The sequence below is a fragment of the Engystomops pustulosus genome, chromosome 1, assembly GCF_040894005.1.
Source record: "Engystomops pustulosus chromosome 1, aEngPut4.maternal, whole genome shotgun sequence".
Taxonomy (NCBI): Eukaryota; Metazoa; Chordata; class Amphibia; order Anura; family Leptodactylidae; genus Engystomops; species Engystomops pustulosus.
Window position 1 is genome coordinate 25,342,236 of NC_092411.1, and position 14,923 is coordinate 25,357,158.

The following is a 14,923-nucleotide window of genomic DNA, read 5'->3' on the forward strand; positions in this document are numbered from 1 at the left end:
GAGAGAGAGGGGGACACGGGGGTGCGGGATGTGTGAGGAGAGAGAGGGGGACACGGGGGTGCGGGATGTGTGAGGAGAGAGAGGGGGACACGGGGGTGCGGGATGTGTGAGGAGAGAGAGGGGGACACGGGGGTGCGGGATGTGTGAGGAGAGAGAGGGGGACACGGGGGTGCGGGATGTGTGAGGAGAGAGAGGGGGACACGGGGGTGCGGGATGTGTGAGGAGAGAGAGGGGGACACGGGGTGCGGGATGTGTGAGGAGAGAGAGAGGGGGGTGCGGGATGTGTGAGGAGAGGGAGGGGGACACGGGGGTGCGGGATGTGTGAGGAGAGAGAGGGGGGTGCGGGATGTGTGAGGAGAGAGAGGGGGGTGCGGGATGTGTGAGGAGAGAGAGGGGGGTGCGGGATGTGTGAGGAGAGAGAGGGGGGTGCGGGATGTGTGAGGAGAGAGAGGGGGGTGCGGGATGTGTGAGGAGAGAGAGGGGGGTGCGGGATGTGTGAGGAGAGAGAGGGGGACACGGGGGTGCGGGATGTGTGAGGAGAGAGAGGGGGACACGGGGGTGCGGGATGTGTGAGGAGAGAGAGGGGGACACGGGGGTGCGGGATGTGTGAGGAGAGAGAGGGGGACACGGGGGTGCGGGATGTGTGAGGAGAGAGAGGGGGACACGGGGGTGCGGGATGTGTGAGGAGAGAGAGGGGGACACGGGGGTGCGGGATGTGTGAGGAGAGAGAGGGGGACACGGGGGTGCGGGATGTGTGAGGAGAGAGAGGGGGACACGGGGGTGCGGGATGTGTGAGGAGAGAGAGGGGGACACGGGGGTGCGGGATGTGTGAGGAGAGAGAGGGGGACACGGGGGTGCGGGATGTGTGAGGAGAGAGAGGGGGACACGGGGGTGCGGGATGTGTGAGGAGAGAGAGGGGGACACGGGGGTGCGGGATGTGTGAGGAGAGAGAGGGGGACACGGGGGTGCGGGATGTGTGAGGAGAGAGAGGGGGACACGGGGGTGCGGGATGTGTGAGGAGAGAGAGGGGGACACGGGGGTGCGGGATGTGTGAGGAGAGAGAGGGGGACACGGGGGTGCGGGATGTGTGAGGAGAGAGAGGGGGGTGCGGGATGTGTGAGGAGAGAGGGGGGTGCGGGATGTGTGAGGAGAGAGGGGGGGACACGGGGGTGCGGGCTGTGAGAGGAGAGGGAGGACACAGGGGTGCGGGATGTGTGAGGAGAGAGAGGGGGACACGGGGGTGCGGGGAGAGAGAGAGGGACACGGGGGTGCGGGATGTGTGAGGAGAGAGGGGGGGACACGGGGGTGCGGGATGTGTGAGGAGAGAGAGAGAGGGGGACACGGGGGTGCGGGATGTGTGAGGAGAGAGAGGGGGACACGGGGGTGCGGGATGTGCGAGGAGAGGGGGGGACACGGGGGAGCGGGATGTGTGAGGAGAGGGGGGGGTGCGGGATGTGTGAGGAGAGAGAGGGGGACACGGGGGTGCGGGGAGAGAGAGGGACACGGGGGTTCGGGATGTGTGAGGAGAGAGGGGGGGACACGGGGGTGCGTGATGTGTGAGGAGAGAGAGAGGGGGACACGGGGTGCGGGATGTGTGAGGAGAGAGGGGGGGACACGGGGTTGCGGGATGTGTGAGGAGAGAGGGGGGAGACGGGGGTGCGGGATGTGTGAGGAGAGAGGGGGGACACGGGGTGCGGGATGTGCGAGGAGAGGGGGGGACACGGGGTGCGGGATGTGCGAGGAGAGGGGGGGACACGGGGTGCGGGATGTGCGAGGAGAGGGGGGACACGGGGGTGCGGGATGTGAGAGGAGAGGGAGGACACGGGGGTGCGGGATGTGTGAGGAGAGGGAGGACACGGGGGTGCGGGATGTGTGAGGAGAGGGAGGACACGGGGGTGCGGGATGTGTGAGGAGAGGGAGGACACGGGGGTGCGGGATGTGTGAGGAGAGGGAGGACACGGGGGTGCGGGATGTGTGAGGAGAGAGGAGGGGACACGGGGTGCGGGAAGTGTGAGGAGAAAGGGGGGACACGGGGTGCGGGAAGTGTGAGGAGAGAGGGGGGACACGGGGTGCGGGAAGTGTGAGGAGAGAGGGGGGGACACGGGGTGCGGGATGTGTGAGGAGAGAGGGGGGGTGCGGGATGTGTGAGGAGAGGGCGGACACGGGGGTGCAGGATGTGTGAGGAGAGGGAGGACACGGGGGTGCAGGATGTGTGAGGAGAGAGGGGGGACACGGGGTGCGGGAAGTGTGAGGAGAAAGGGGGGACACGGGGTGCGGGAAGTGTGAGGAGAAAGGGGGGACACGGGGTGCGGGAAGTGCGAGGAGAGAGGGGGGGTGCGGGATGTACAAAGAAGGGATTTGTGAGGAGAGGAGGACATGGGGGTGCGGGATGTGTGAGGAGCCGTCTCCTGTTATCCACCTTAACCCCTTTGTATCTAAGCCATTTTAGACCTTTAGGACCAGGCCTGATTTTTAACCACTTCGCGACTGCCCGGCGGTAGCACATTGTAATGAATGAGGAGGAAAATCCCCTTTTTATAGGATCGTTCAGACAACCTAGGGTTAAAGTACCCTAGGGAGTCTGAAAAATAGTAAAATTTAAAAAAGTTAAAAAAAAAAATTATATTAAAAAAACCTAAAATTTCAAATCACCCCCTTTCCCTAGAACTGACATAAATATAAATAAACAGTAAATCATAAACACATTAGGTATCGACGCGTCCGAAAATGCCCCATCTATCAAAATATGATAACGGTTTTTCAATGCGTTTAACCCCGTTACGGAAAATAGCGCCCAAAGTCGAAAATGGCACTTTTTTCCATTTTGAAAAATATAAAAAAATCTATAAAAAGTGATCAAAAGGTCGTACAGTCCTAAAAATGATATCATTGAAAATATAAAATTTCGCAAAAAATGACACCACCCACAGCTCCGTACACCAAAGTATAAAAAAGTTATTAGCGCCAGAAGTTGGCAAAATCAAAAAAATAATTTTTGTACAGGAGGTTTTAATTTTTGTAAATGTATGAAAACATTATAAAACCTATACAAATTTGGTATCCCCTTAATCGTACCGACCCAAAGAATAAAGTAGACATGTCATTTGGAGCGCTCAGTGAAAGACGTAATATCCAAGCCCACAAGAAAATGGCGCAAATGTGTTTTTTCACCATTTTCACTGCATTTGGAATTTTTTTTCCCGCTTCCGAGTACATGGTATGGAATATTTAATACCATCACTATGAAGTGCAATTTGTTGCGCAGAAAACAAGCCATCACACAGCTCTTTACTTCTAAAAATAAAAAAGTTATAGATTTTTGAAGGTGGGGAGTGAAAAATGGACATGAAAAAACAGGAAAGGGCCCGGTCCTTAACCGGTTAAAATCTGCCCTTTGTCATTATAGGAGGTTATAACTTCGTGACGCTTTAACATATCCAGGGGATTTTGAGATTGTTTTACTGTCACACATTGTACTTCAAAGTAATAGAACATTTTTCTATCTTTTGTGTTTAGTTATGAAAAAAATTGAAATTTGGCAAAAATTTCTAAAAATTATTCATTTTCAAAGTTCAAAATTTTCAGCTTTTCAGGCAGATAGTCGTAGCACCCAAGTAACTTTATAACTAACATTTCCAGAATGTCTGCTTTATATAGGCATAGGGTTTTATGCATCCTCTCTCTTTTCTAGGTTGTTAGGAGGTTCAGAATTTCGGATGCAATTTTTCCCGTTTTTATGAAAATCGCCAAAACCTTTATTTAGAGGCACCTGCTCAGGTGTAAGTGACCTTGAGAGGCCTAAACAGCAGTAAAACCCCATAAATTATGTCATTTTATAAACTACACCCCTCAATGTGTAAAAAAAATCAACTTTAAGAAGTGTGTTAACCCTTTAGATGCTTCACAGGGGTTAAAACACAATGGATGTGTAATTTACAAGCTGTAATTTTTTTTAGACAATATATTAATTTTGGACAAAAATTAAACCGTCACAAAGTATTATATGACAAAAAGCTCCAAAGTTTGATACCCAATTTCTCACGAGTATGAGGATGCCCCATATGTGGTGGTGACTGCTGTATGGGCACACGGCCGGGCATAGAACGGAAGGAGGCACCATTCAGAGCAGATCTGCAATGTCACATTTTACAGGCTATAAAATGTTTATTTTTTTATATTTGGACATATGGGAGATTATTTTTTTTGTGGGTGAGATCCACTTTTCAGGTACATCATTTACGGGGGGTTCAATAGCTAATAATCAGATTTTATTAACTCTTTCTTGGTGGTGGTTAAAAAAAATCATTAATTCTTATGGTTTTCAGCATTTTCCCCTTCATCACGACGGCACCACCAGAGAGATAGGGATCCGCCCTCCCAGGACAGGAAACCTGAGCATAAAAAGAGGCTCCTCCTACTCCACCTCAGTTTGGTTTCCTGTCCTTGGAAGGAGACCTGAGCACGCCGTGATGAAGGTGTCCCTGCGGTGTCTCACTTACCCTTCTCCATGAAAGGAGTGTGGGACGCCGTCAGTTCTATCCTCCGGTGTGGGGATGAGGATCGTGGCGCTTCCTCCCTCTGTGCGCGCGGGCTTTGGGCTGGAACTTTGTTTGTAGGTGCCGGCAGCCGCTGACGACAGGGGTAAGTGGAAAGTGCGCACCGGAAGTGACGCGTAGTCACTTCCAGTTTCAACTACGAGCGCCCGGAGTGGCGCTCGGAGAAAGAAATGTGCCGCACCGCTTTCAATTTCAATGCGATGGTGACGCCTTTGCTGTAAACATAAGTATTTTGTCCCGGTAATGCCGTTTTTTTGTTTTTCCTCTCTGCTGGCCGTTCTGACCGGAAGTAGGGTGATAGGCCACGCCCACTGGCGGGAGTTTTAAAAAATGGACGAGAGGAACTGCTGAGTGCTGGTAACAAGTCAGCTGTGCAGCATGGCAGACCAGCGAGATCTTACAGAGACACCCAGGACTCCAGCCCCGGTAACTATACTGCAGGGCGGTGAGTGTTTTCACTTTTTTTGTATTGATCTTATAACGGGTGTATTGTTTGCCTATCTTAGGGAGAAGAGGGGCCTAAAAAGGCTACCCGTAAGACGCACCATAGAGAGTGTAAAATTTGCGCTCATAAGCTCCCTTCCAGTTGTGAAAAAGCCACATGTAACACCTGTATTGGCAAGATCCTAACTGAGGAATCGGCCGTTGGATGGAATCATTAAGGAGCGTGGTTAAAGAAGAAGTCCAAAGGCCAGAGAGTTGTCTTATCTTAACCCACCCCCGCTCACTCAGATGTTGCAGAGGGATCAGGATCAGAGGAAGAAGCTGTAACCTCAATTAGTGATTCAGGTTCCCTGGCTTCTGAAACAGAGCAGGCATGGCGTCCTCTATTTAATATTGACGACTCTGATCACCTTCTTAAATTAGTTAGGATGATTATGGACATTGAGGACAAGAAGCAACCTAAGTCCGTTCAGGATATTATGTTTGAAGGCCTTAAAGAAAGGCGTAAGTTGTCTTTTCCCCTTCATGAGACAGTGTCTTCCCTGATACAGAAAGAATGGGAAAAACCGGATAAAAAATTGTATATTCCTAGGTCAGTCAAGAGGAAGTATCCCTTTGACTCGGATGTATCCAGCGCATGGGGCTCTGCTCCTAAGGTAGATGCATCTGTAGCAAAGGTCAGTCGCAAGTCATCTCTCCCGTTTGAAGATCTAGGTTCCCTCAGAGATCCTATGGATAAGAAAATTTTAAATTTTCTCAAAAGGTCTTGGGATTCGGCTACCTCGGCCTTTAAGCCTAATATTGCAGCCGCTTGTGTTTCCCATTCTATGTTGTTTTGGCTAAATCAACTAGAAACAGATATTCGAAATAAAGTGCCTAGGGATGCCCTAGCTTTGTCGGTTTCTAATGTACAGAAAGGAGCCGCCTTTTTAGCAGACGCCTCGGTCGATGCACTTAGACTCGCTGCTCGTTCATCAGCATTGTCCAATTCGGCCCGAAGAGCCCTCTGGTTAAAAAACTGGCCAGGGGATATAGCGTCAAGAAATAGACTATGTGGAATCCCTTGTGACGGAAAGTTGTTATTCGGGAAGGTGTTGGAAGAGTTGTTGGAGAATGCGGGAAGTAAGATAAAATCTTTTCCTTCTACCCAAAGTGGTTCCTTTCGTCTCTTTTGGAGGCCTAGGTCTCATAGAAGGGGAGCAGAACGGAATCAGAATTTCAGACCCTTCCAAAAAAAAATAGAGGACTCCTGTTCAATCAATCCAGAGACCCCAAGCGTCAGAGACCCAATGCTTTATGACGCCAGGCTCCCCGTAGGGGGAAGACTGGCCCACTTCTTCGAAGCCTGGTCGGAGATATCAGGGAGCAAGTGGGTGCTACAGGCAATTCAGAAGGGCGTCTCGATGGAATTTCTCTCTCCTCCTCCCTCTCGATTAGCCATCACGTATCCCGCTTCCAGAGAAAACAGAGAAGCGATGGTTACCGAGGTCCGGACCCTGGTCCAGAAAAAGGTACTGTGTCAGGTTCCTCTTGCTGAACAGGGCCAGGGTTTTTACTCAAATCTATTCCTGATAAAGAAGGGTCATATTGAGGGTCATTTTGAATCTAAAGCCCCTAAACAAATTCCTGGTGGTTCCAAGATTCAAGATGGAAACCCTGAAATCAGCAGTAAACCTGTTGTTTCCCGACTTTCAGAAATACTTAAGGGTAGCCATTCAGGTAGATGCAGAGGTTCATCATTTTCAGTACAGAGCACTACCATTCGGGATAGCTATTGCCCCAAGAATCTTTACAAAAATAGTGTCACAAATGGCAGCCCATATACGAGAAACACAGGGGTTATTCATACCATATCTGGACGATTTCCTACTGGTAGGGTCTTCAAGTCAGGAGGTAAAAAATAAGCTGTCCAGGGTTCTTCATATATTGAGGAAGTTAGGGTGGCTGATAAACAAAGAAAAATCATCTATGGTTCCCACAACAAGGAAGCTTTTTCTAGGGACATGGTTAGACTCCCAAAGACAGAGGACGTTTCTTCCAGTAGAAAAAATAAGATCACTGGTGCTAGAGATAAAACAAAATCCCTTGATTTCCTTAAGAAAAGGTATGTCTCTTCTGGGTCTTTTTTCAGCCGCCATCCCTGCTGTTCCCTGGGCTCAGTTCCACTCAAGAAGTCTGCAGAATTTTCTTCTAGAAAAGTGGGACAGGGATCAAACCTCCTTAGAAGTAAAAGTTCTCCTCCCCATAAAAATCTTAAACTCCCTAGATTGGTGGTTGAACGTAAGAAATCTAGAGGTTGTTCTTCCTTGGAACCCCAGTCAGGACAAGCTAATCACTACAGATGCCAGTCCATGGGGGTGGGGGGCCCACATGGAGGATCAGTTTTTTCAGGGTACTTGGGATATAGCAGAAAGGGACCTGTCATCAAACAAAAAAGAGCTGTTAGCAATCTTAAAAGCCCTGATACAAGCACTTCCTCTGTTACAGGGACATGGGGTGGCCGTGATGTCGGACAACACTACAGCAATTGCCTATATCAACAGACAGGGCAGCACAAGAAATTCAGGCCTTATGTTCATAGCCACTCAGATCCTAACCTTGGCGGAGACCTTTTTTACATCACTAAAAGGGATTTATATAAGGGGTGTAGAAAATGTTTCAGCAGATTTTTTTAAGTCGAGAAACCCTATATCAAGGGGAATGGGAACTAAATCAGTCAATATTTCGGAAGATAGTCAGGCTTTGGGGGATGCCACTAATAGATCTTTTTGCCACAAGAAAAAATCACAAGGTAGAAAGATTTTTTTCCCTCAACAGGGCAGACCTTCCTTTAGCTGTGGATGCTTTTTCTCAAAAGTGGGACAGTCCTCTCCTTTATGCCTTTTCTCCCATGATTCTCCTGCCCAGGACTATCAGGAAGATAAGACAGGACAGGGCAAAGGTGATATTGATCGCTCCCTTTTTGCCCCGTCGGGCATGGTTCTCGAGTCTAAGGGAGCTGTCGGTAGCCGATCCCTTGGTGCTTCCGGAATCCAGGAACTTGTCACAGGGCCCGATCCTCCATCCAGAGATAAAAGCCCTGCATCTGACGGCATGGCAGTTGAGAGGATGATTCTCCAAAAGCAAGGAAAGAATAAGGGGAATAAAGCATCTTCCACAGCCATCGCTAGATGGATTAAAGTGACCATTCAGATAGCCTATGAGATTTCGAAAGTTCCTGTCCCGGACGGCATCCGTGCCCATTCAACTAGATCATTAGCTACATCATGGGCCGAGTGTAGGGATGCTACGCTGGAGCAAATTTGCCAGGCGGCCACCTGGTCTACCCCTCACACTTTCCTAAAACACTATAGGGTGGATGTGATGGCTTCTTCTTCTCTTTCATTTGGAAGGAAAGTCTTATCCTCTATTATCCCCCCCTAATTGTTTGTGATTTCTCTGCAATTCTCTCTGGTGGTGCCGTCGTGATGAAGGGGAAAACAATGAATTACTCTTACCGGTAATGTTGTTTCCTCAAGTCACGACGGCACCTGGTATTCCCACCCGGGTGTTACTTTTTTGTGTGGTGTTGGTTCACGGGTGTCGCAAAAAAAAAAAAAAAAGGACATTAAGAAGATTTTTTTCCCCGGACGTTCATCGTACCATAAAAATAATGTATTATCGTTATTCTATGGGTCATCACGATTACAGCGATACCCCGTTTATAGGGCTTTATTTTGTGAGAAATTTGCTTGTTTTTGCATCGCCGTGTAACAATGGGCAGGACATTTTATATTTTTTTGGTTTACAGAGCTAGTTTAGAGCTTATTTTTTGCTGGACAAGCTGTAATTTTTCTTGGTTTCATGTTGGGTTACATTTTACTTTTTGATCACTTTTTATGCGGTCAGATGTGAAAATAATTTTTGTGAGGTTTTTTTTGTGTTTTTTTTACGGCATTCACCGTACGGGTCCATGACCATTCTATTTTACAGGTTGTTACGGACGTTGTGATACCCTATACGTTGTGGTTTTTTTTGTGATTTTCACTTTTTTTATGTTTTGATTACTGCATGGGATGGAACTTAAGGGGACTTTTATTCTTTTTTAATAATTTTTTTTTTTAGTTGCACTTTTTTTTTTTTTACTGTTTTATTTTGTCCCAGGGTGGGACATGAACAAGTGATCATTTGATCACTTGTTCGTTGTAATATACTGCAATACTAATGTATTGCAGCATATTACATAGTCTGCCTATGCATTCTGCATAGGTTGACAGCTGCACTGTTAGATCGTGCACAGTGCACAATCCTAGCAGGCAGCTACCATAGGCAGCCCTGGGGGTCCTTATCGGTAGTCAGAATTGCCATGGTAACGATCGGCACCTCCATGCCCTGCAAGGAGGGTGCCGATCGTCGCGCCGATGCACCATAGACGCCGCGGTCACTATGCCTGCTAAAGAGGTGACTGAACGACCTTTCGCTAGTATGGGTGCTGATAACAATAAGTAGAAGAGTATTATGACCTACAGTAGAAGGGATACTGCTTTGTGTAGTGTACAGGAATGTCTTTCTCCGGGGTGTGATTCCGCAGGTCACGCTACGTCGGGGCATTTGGTTACATTCTCCTCTTTGAGGGCACATTGTGGCAACTAAAGATGAGAGGTTCCTCATAGACTTCAATGTACACAAGGTAAACATCCATTCCACTTTTGTTACGAATAGTGAAAAAAGGTGTGGATTATTTCCCTATTTTTTTCTGCTATTTAATAACAAGAGGGAAACGGACCCTGCTGAATCTCTTGTGTTCTTGGCCTAAGCTGTAAATATAAACCTAATTTTATTCTGCTGAAGGATAAGCAGCAACAGGAAGTCTGGTAGCTGCTTTTCTGTTACTGGCATTGTCCGTAAGTAGAGATGAGCGAATTGATGAGGCTGAATCAGGAGTCGATCAGAAGTTAATTATTCCGAAATCTGACTTTCCTGGTGATTCATTAAAACAATATATGATTAAAAAAAAATAAAAGGGGTTGGGCGTGGTATTTGGCGATCAGCAGCTATTTGCATTCAGATATACTTCTGGCCTGTGTGCAGCACATCCATGAAATGTATCACTTGTCTGTTGGAAATGTGGTTCAAATGCTCTACTGGCCTGTGTGTAATACAGTCTGCCTGTGCAGCGTCACGGAGGCCTGACCCATGCCCCCTGTATGGTGCAAGTTTCAATCTGGTTGTAATACAGTTCCTAAAGATGCCTATCAATTGATCAACAATACCTCACCATTGGGGGGCAATTGGATGTTCACAGATGGAAGTGGCCACTGAGCTTGGAGTATCACAAAGTGTAATATGTTGATAACCGAGAGAATGAAGGAATCATGACAAAACATTCAAAACCATGGAATGGTACGCGATCACACCACCAGGCACAGATGGGCCAGGAATTATCTACAGAAACATTTTCTAAATGTCAAGGTCTTTGTGTAGTGCTATGTGAATATATCCTAATATCCATAAAATAGCAGTTTTTTAAGCTTATTCCATAAAATGTATATATTTTAATGCACAGAATAGAAATGAGATTTGTCAAAGAACACTTTAAGATATCTGCAAGTTATTGGTGTTAATCTGGCACCTGGTGCTAATTTCCTTAATTATCTAACAAACCCTATTTAACTGGCGCCTTACTTTCTAGTTTTCACTGACTCTGGCAGTAGGTTATCCATATGAAGGCCGAATGGGTAACCCCATCATCCATAACAAGAGAAGATGGTCATTCCAAGTCTGTGATTTCTTTTTATTGAATCATCACAAACTCATTCAATTCCCACAAGAAGGCAGGTCGCCCTTGAAAGACATATTCAAGAGCCGGTAATGCTTACATTAAGGAGACCACTATGCTTCAGCCACTGGTGGCAGATGTATATAGTCCATACACAACTGTCCTGCACTTTGTGAAAGTAACAATCCCATACAATACTTACCAAAAATTAAGAGAACACACTGTAACTGTAAGTCAGTCATACTTTAGGTAAATTGACCTATTGAGTGATGAATCAACATTGATTGAGAATCAATCTCCTGTTCAGTGATGAGCTGAAAACTCTTTCATGGGGCACTTAGACCCTGGGAGAATATCAATCTCACCATTGCTAGGCCTATGCAGGGGCAATAACTCTACGGACTCTGTCTGAAACATCAGCACAATCAGAAATATACTCTGAAAAACTAATTTTCCTCTGACAGAAACAAGAAATGAAAAGCAATGAGAGGAACACTTATGCCTCTGTTCAAGTATCTTCCTAGAACCAACAGTATACAATATGGAGAAGATTCCAAAGGGTCAAATTATGTCTATTATTAGATGGACCGAGGAGGACCGCTACAACAGACCCTCAATTGCCGACACATACACAAGCAGAATTCATCAATGGATAAATGAATACATCTTTCTAAAAATGTCCACTACAATCTTCACCAACAAATACCACAGATTTTGAGAAAGCAGTACCTTAATGTTCAGAGAGTCTGACATTGGAGTAGATTACTGGTGAGATACCACGGAGCTCACTGTCCGCCTCCACTTCGAGTGGAGAGTGTTCAACGCCAATGATGTAACGCTTGACGCTTTCCTTCCAGGAACAGATCCGTCCGTTGATTTGGCATTTGTCTCGGCTTTAGGCAAAATTGAAGTTGATTAAAGTGGATCTTCCATTCCTTGTGACTGGACGGATTCTGCCTCTTTAAGGTAAAGTTTGTTTCAAGACTCAAGTTTCCAAGCATGTTGACTAAGTTCACAGTGAGCAGATGGAGTTTTTTGTCTTGAATAATTTATCACCTGATGTAATTTTGTGTTTGCCAGGGTTACCATTGCATAACCCTGACCTTGTTTTGGGTTCTGGGAATGCCCCAGAAAAAGCCATAGCAGGTGAAACTCAAGTCGGGTTTAAGCCTCTGAGAGGGTGATCATCTGTTATATTTTTATGATTTCACGCAAGCTATATGCTATGCAAGTATAAGTAATTTTTGCCTGGATTGCTAACGGTGGTGCACTAGTGTTGTTCTTTATTTCGAGTGCACAATCTGGAGAACATTTGCTGCCTAATAGGTGGACTCTGGATAGGGCCTAACTTGGTTTCGTGTTAATACCCCTTTAACCCCTTAACGACGTGCGCCGCGTTGTGTGCAGGAACATGGAGAGGGCTAACTGGCTCAGCCCTCTCCATAGCCGGTAAGTCTTTGCTCCATATTGCTGCAAAGACTTATCGGTAACATCCGCAATCTGTGCCCGCGTCTTCAAAAAGATGACTGCGCATGGGCCCCGCCATCTTGCCAAAGATTGTTGCTCCCCATGACGTCATTGGGGAGCGGCAATCCAATGTTATGACAGCTTCGGGTCTTCCGAAGACCCACGGCTGTCTCGTTTTAACCCATTCATTACAATGTGCTAATTGCACATTGTAATTAATGAGGAAGAAAATTCCCATATATTGCCATACCGTAGTATGGCAGTTTATGGTAGGATTGATCAGACAACCTAGGGTTAAAGTACCCTAGGGAGTCTGAAAAATAGTAAAAATTTTAAAAAAAGTCATATAAAGAAACAGTAAAAATCATAAACGCATTAGGTATTTCTGCATCCGACAATGCCTAATCTATAAAAATATAATAACAGTGTCACTGCATTCAACTCCGTAACGGAAAATAGCGCCCAAAGTCAAATGCCACTTTTTTGCCATTTTGAAAAATATAAAAAATTCAATAAAAAGTGATCAAACGGTTGCACAGTTCTTAAATTGGTAGCATTGAAAACGTCGTCAAAAGTTGCAAAAATGACACCACCCACAGCTCCGTACACCAAATTATGAAAATGTTATTAGTGCCAGAAGATGGCAAAATAAAAAATAATTTTGTACAGGAGGTTTTAATATTTGTAAATGTATGAAAACATTCTACAAATTTGGTATCCGTGTGATCGTACCGACCCAAACAATAAAGTAGACATGTCATTTGGGGCGCATTGTGAAAGCCGTAAAATCCAGGTCCACAAGAAAATGGCGAAAATGAAGTTTTTTCACCTTGTTAACTTTATTTGGAATTTTTTCCCTGCTTCCCAGTAGACTGCATTAAATATTCAATACCATCACTATGAAGTGCAATTTGTTACACAGAAAACAAGCCGTCACATAGCTCTTTACATGTAAAAATAAAAAAGTTATCTATTTTTGAAGGTGGGGAGTGAAAAATGGGAAAATAAAAAAGGGCCAGGTCGTTAAGGGGTTAAAGAACAAACAAAATATTTAGATTAACAGAACTGTAGTATGGTGGGCATACATCGGCGCTGCGGAGTGGAGCAGGGGATGAGTGCTGCTCACCCCCGCCCCTCTCCATAGGGAGATACAGCGCACGGCGCCGTATCACGGTAAAAGATAGGACATGTCCTATCTTTTCCCGGGCTACGGAGCGGTATGGTGCCACACGCGTGCTGCACCGTACAGCTCCCGTACAGGGCCGTGAGCCCATAGAAATGTATGGGGGACGTATATCGGCCGTATATACGTCCCCCATACTTGTGTGTGAATGTAGCCTTAAGCACGTGCTGAGTGGCTGCACAATACGATAGGCTGTACATAGTTCTGTGGATGCGAGTTTCTGTGGTATATAGAAATATATTGCAGGCATTCCCCTGACCATACGATGAGCTGGGCCGGCGCTATTTAACTGTTCAATTCGGGCAAGGCTGATCGGCCAACAGGGGAATTGGCCCTGCATAATATTTGTATACAATGCAGTGTGTTGTAACCACACCTGTCTGTGCAGCCTGTGTAATCGAGCAACCATGCAGCGAGTATACACGGTCTGCACACACTTGTGTTTTGTTGGGTGTGGAGAATGAGAGGTTATTGCAATTAACACACAAGACACAATGTAAAAAAAAAAATAATTTTCTATACACCAAATGATGAGGTCTTGGTTAACTCCGTTGACTCATTTTTAATCTTGTGGTACAAAATCTACAAATCAAAAATGGGTCAATGAAGTTATAAGCTCACAACCCATGTCAATGGGCCCCATCTCTTGCGAAAAAAAGCTGATCTAATAGTCCAGAGCCTCAACATCCACTAATAGCATCCATCTGCCAAGGAACTGTACCTCCTGAGGAAACAAAGTAGGAGGCAAATTGCCAGCTCCAGGTCGTCCTTGGAGAGTGTTGTCCAGGGGGATAGACGCTGTTGGATGTTGTCCCTCCAGGTCACCATCTGAAGCACCGTTGTGGATCTGAACAAAGTTGTGAAAAATAACGCAGGCTTGCACTACCTTCTTAACGTTGTCTGGGTCCATTTGAATAGAACTATGAAGAACCCGCCACTTGCTGCTAAGAATCCCGAAGGCACACTCCACATACCGTCTCGCACATGTGTGCCTGTAATTGAAAATGCGCCTCCGTTCATCCAAACCACGCCGAGGGAATGGCTGTAACACATGACGGGAAAGTCCAAAGCCTTCATCAACGACGATCAAAAATGGTGCAGTAGTTCCAGGTAGACAACTAGGCTCTAGCAGGAGGAGCTGGTTAGAGCGAAGCTGTTAACCCATTCTGGAAGCCCTGAAGACTGCTGCATCTGCAGAACTTCCATAGTCCACAATATCCACGAATGTGTTTACATCCAGCGCCCCAATGCAATTCAGAAACTGTCCTGGAAACCATGAGATATCCGGATCCAGTCTTCAGCAGTCGCTCCCATATCACTTCTCAGGTCGCTCGCATAATTAACCAAATGGTGGACATTACTACTTGAAATTATAAAACGTATATACTGGAAAATAAACTTACCCCAGTGTCACAATGAGCCGTTCCTAAGGTGTGATGGACCGCCTCATGTTGGTATCCTGTAACCAGAATCCCAATCACAGGTCCTCTAAAAGACGGTCAAACAAGGTCACAG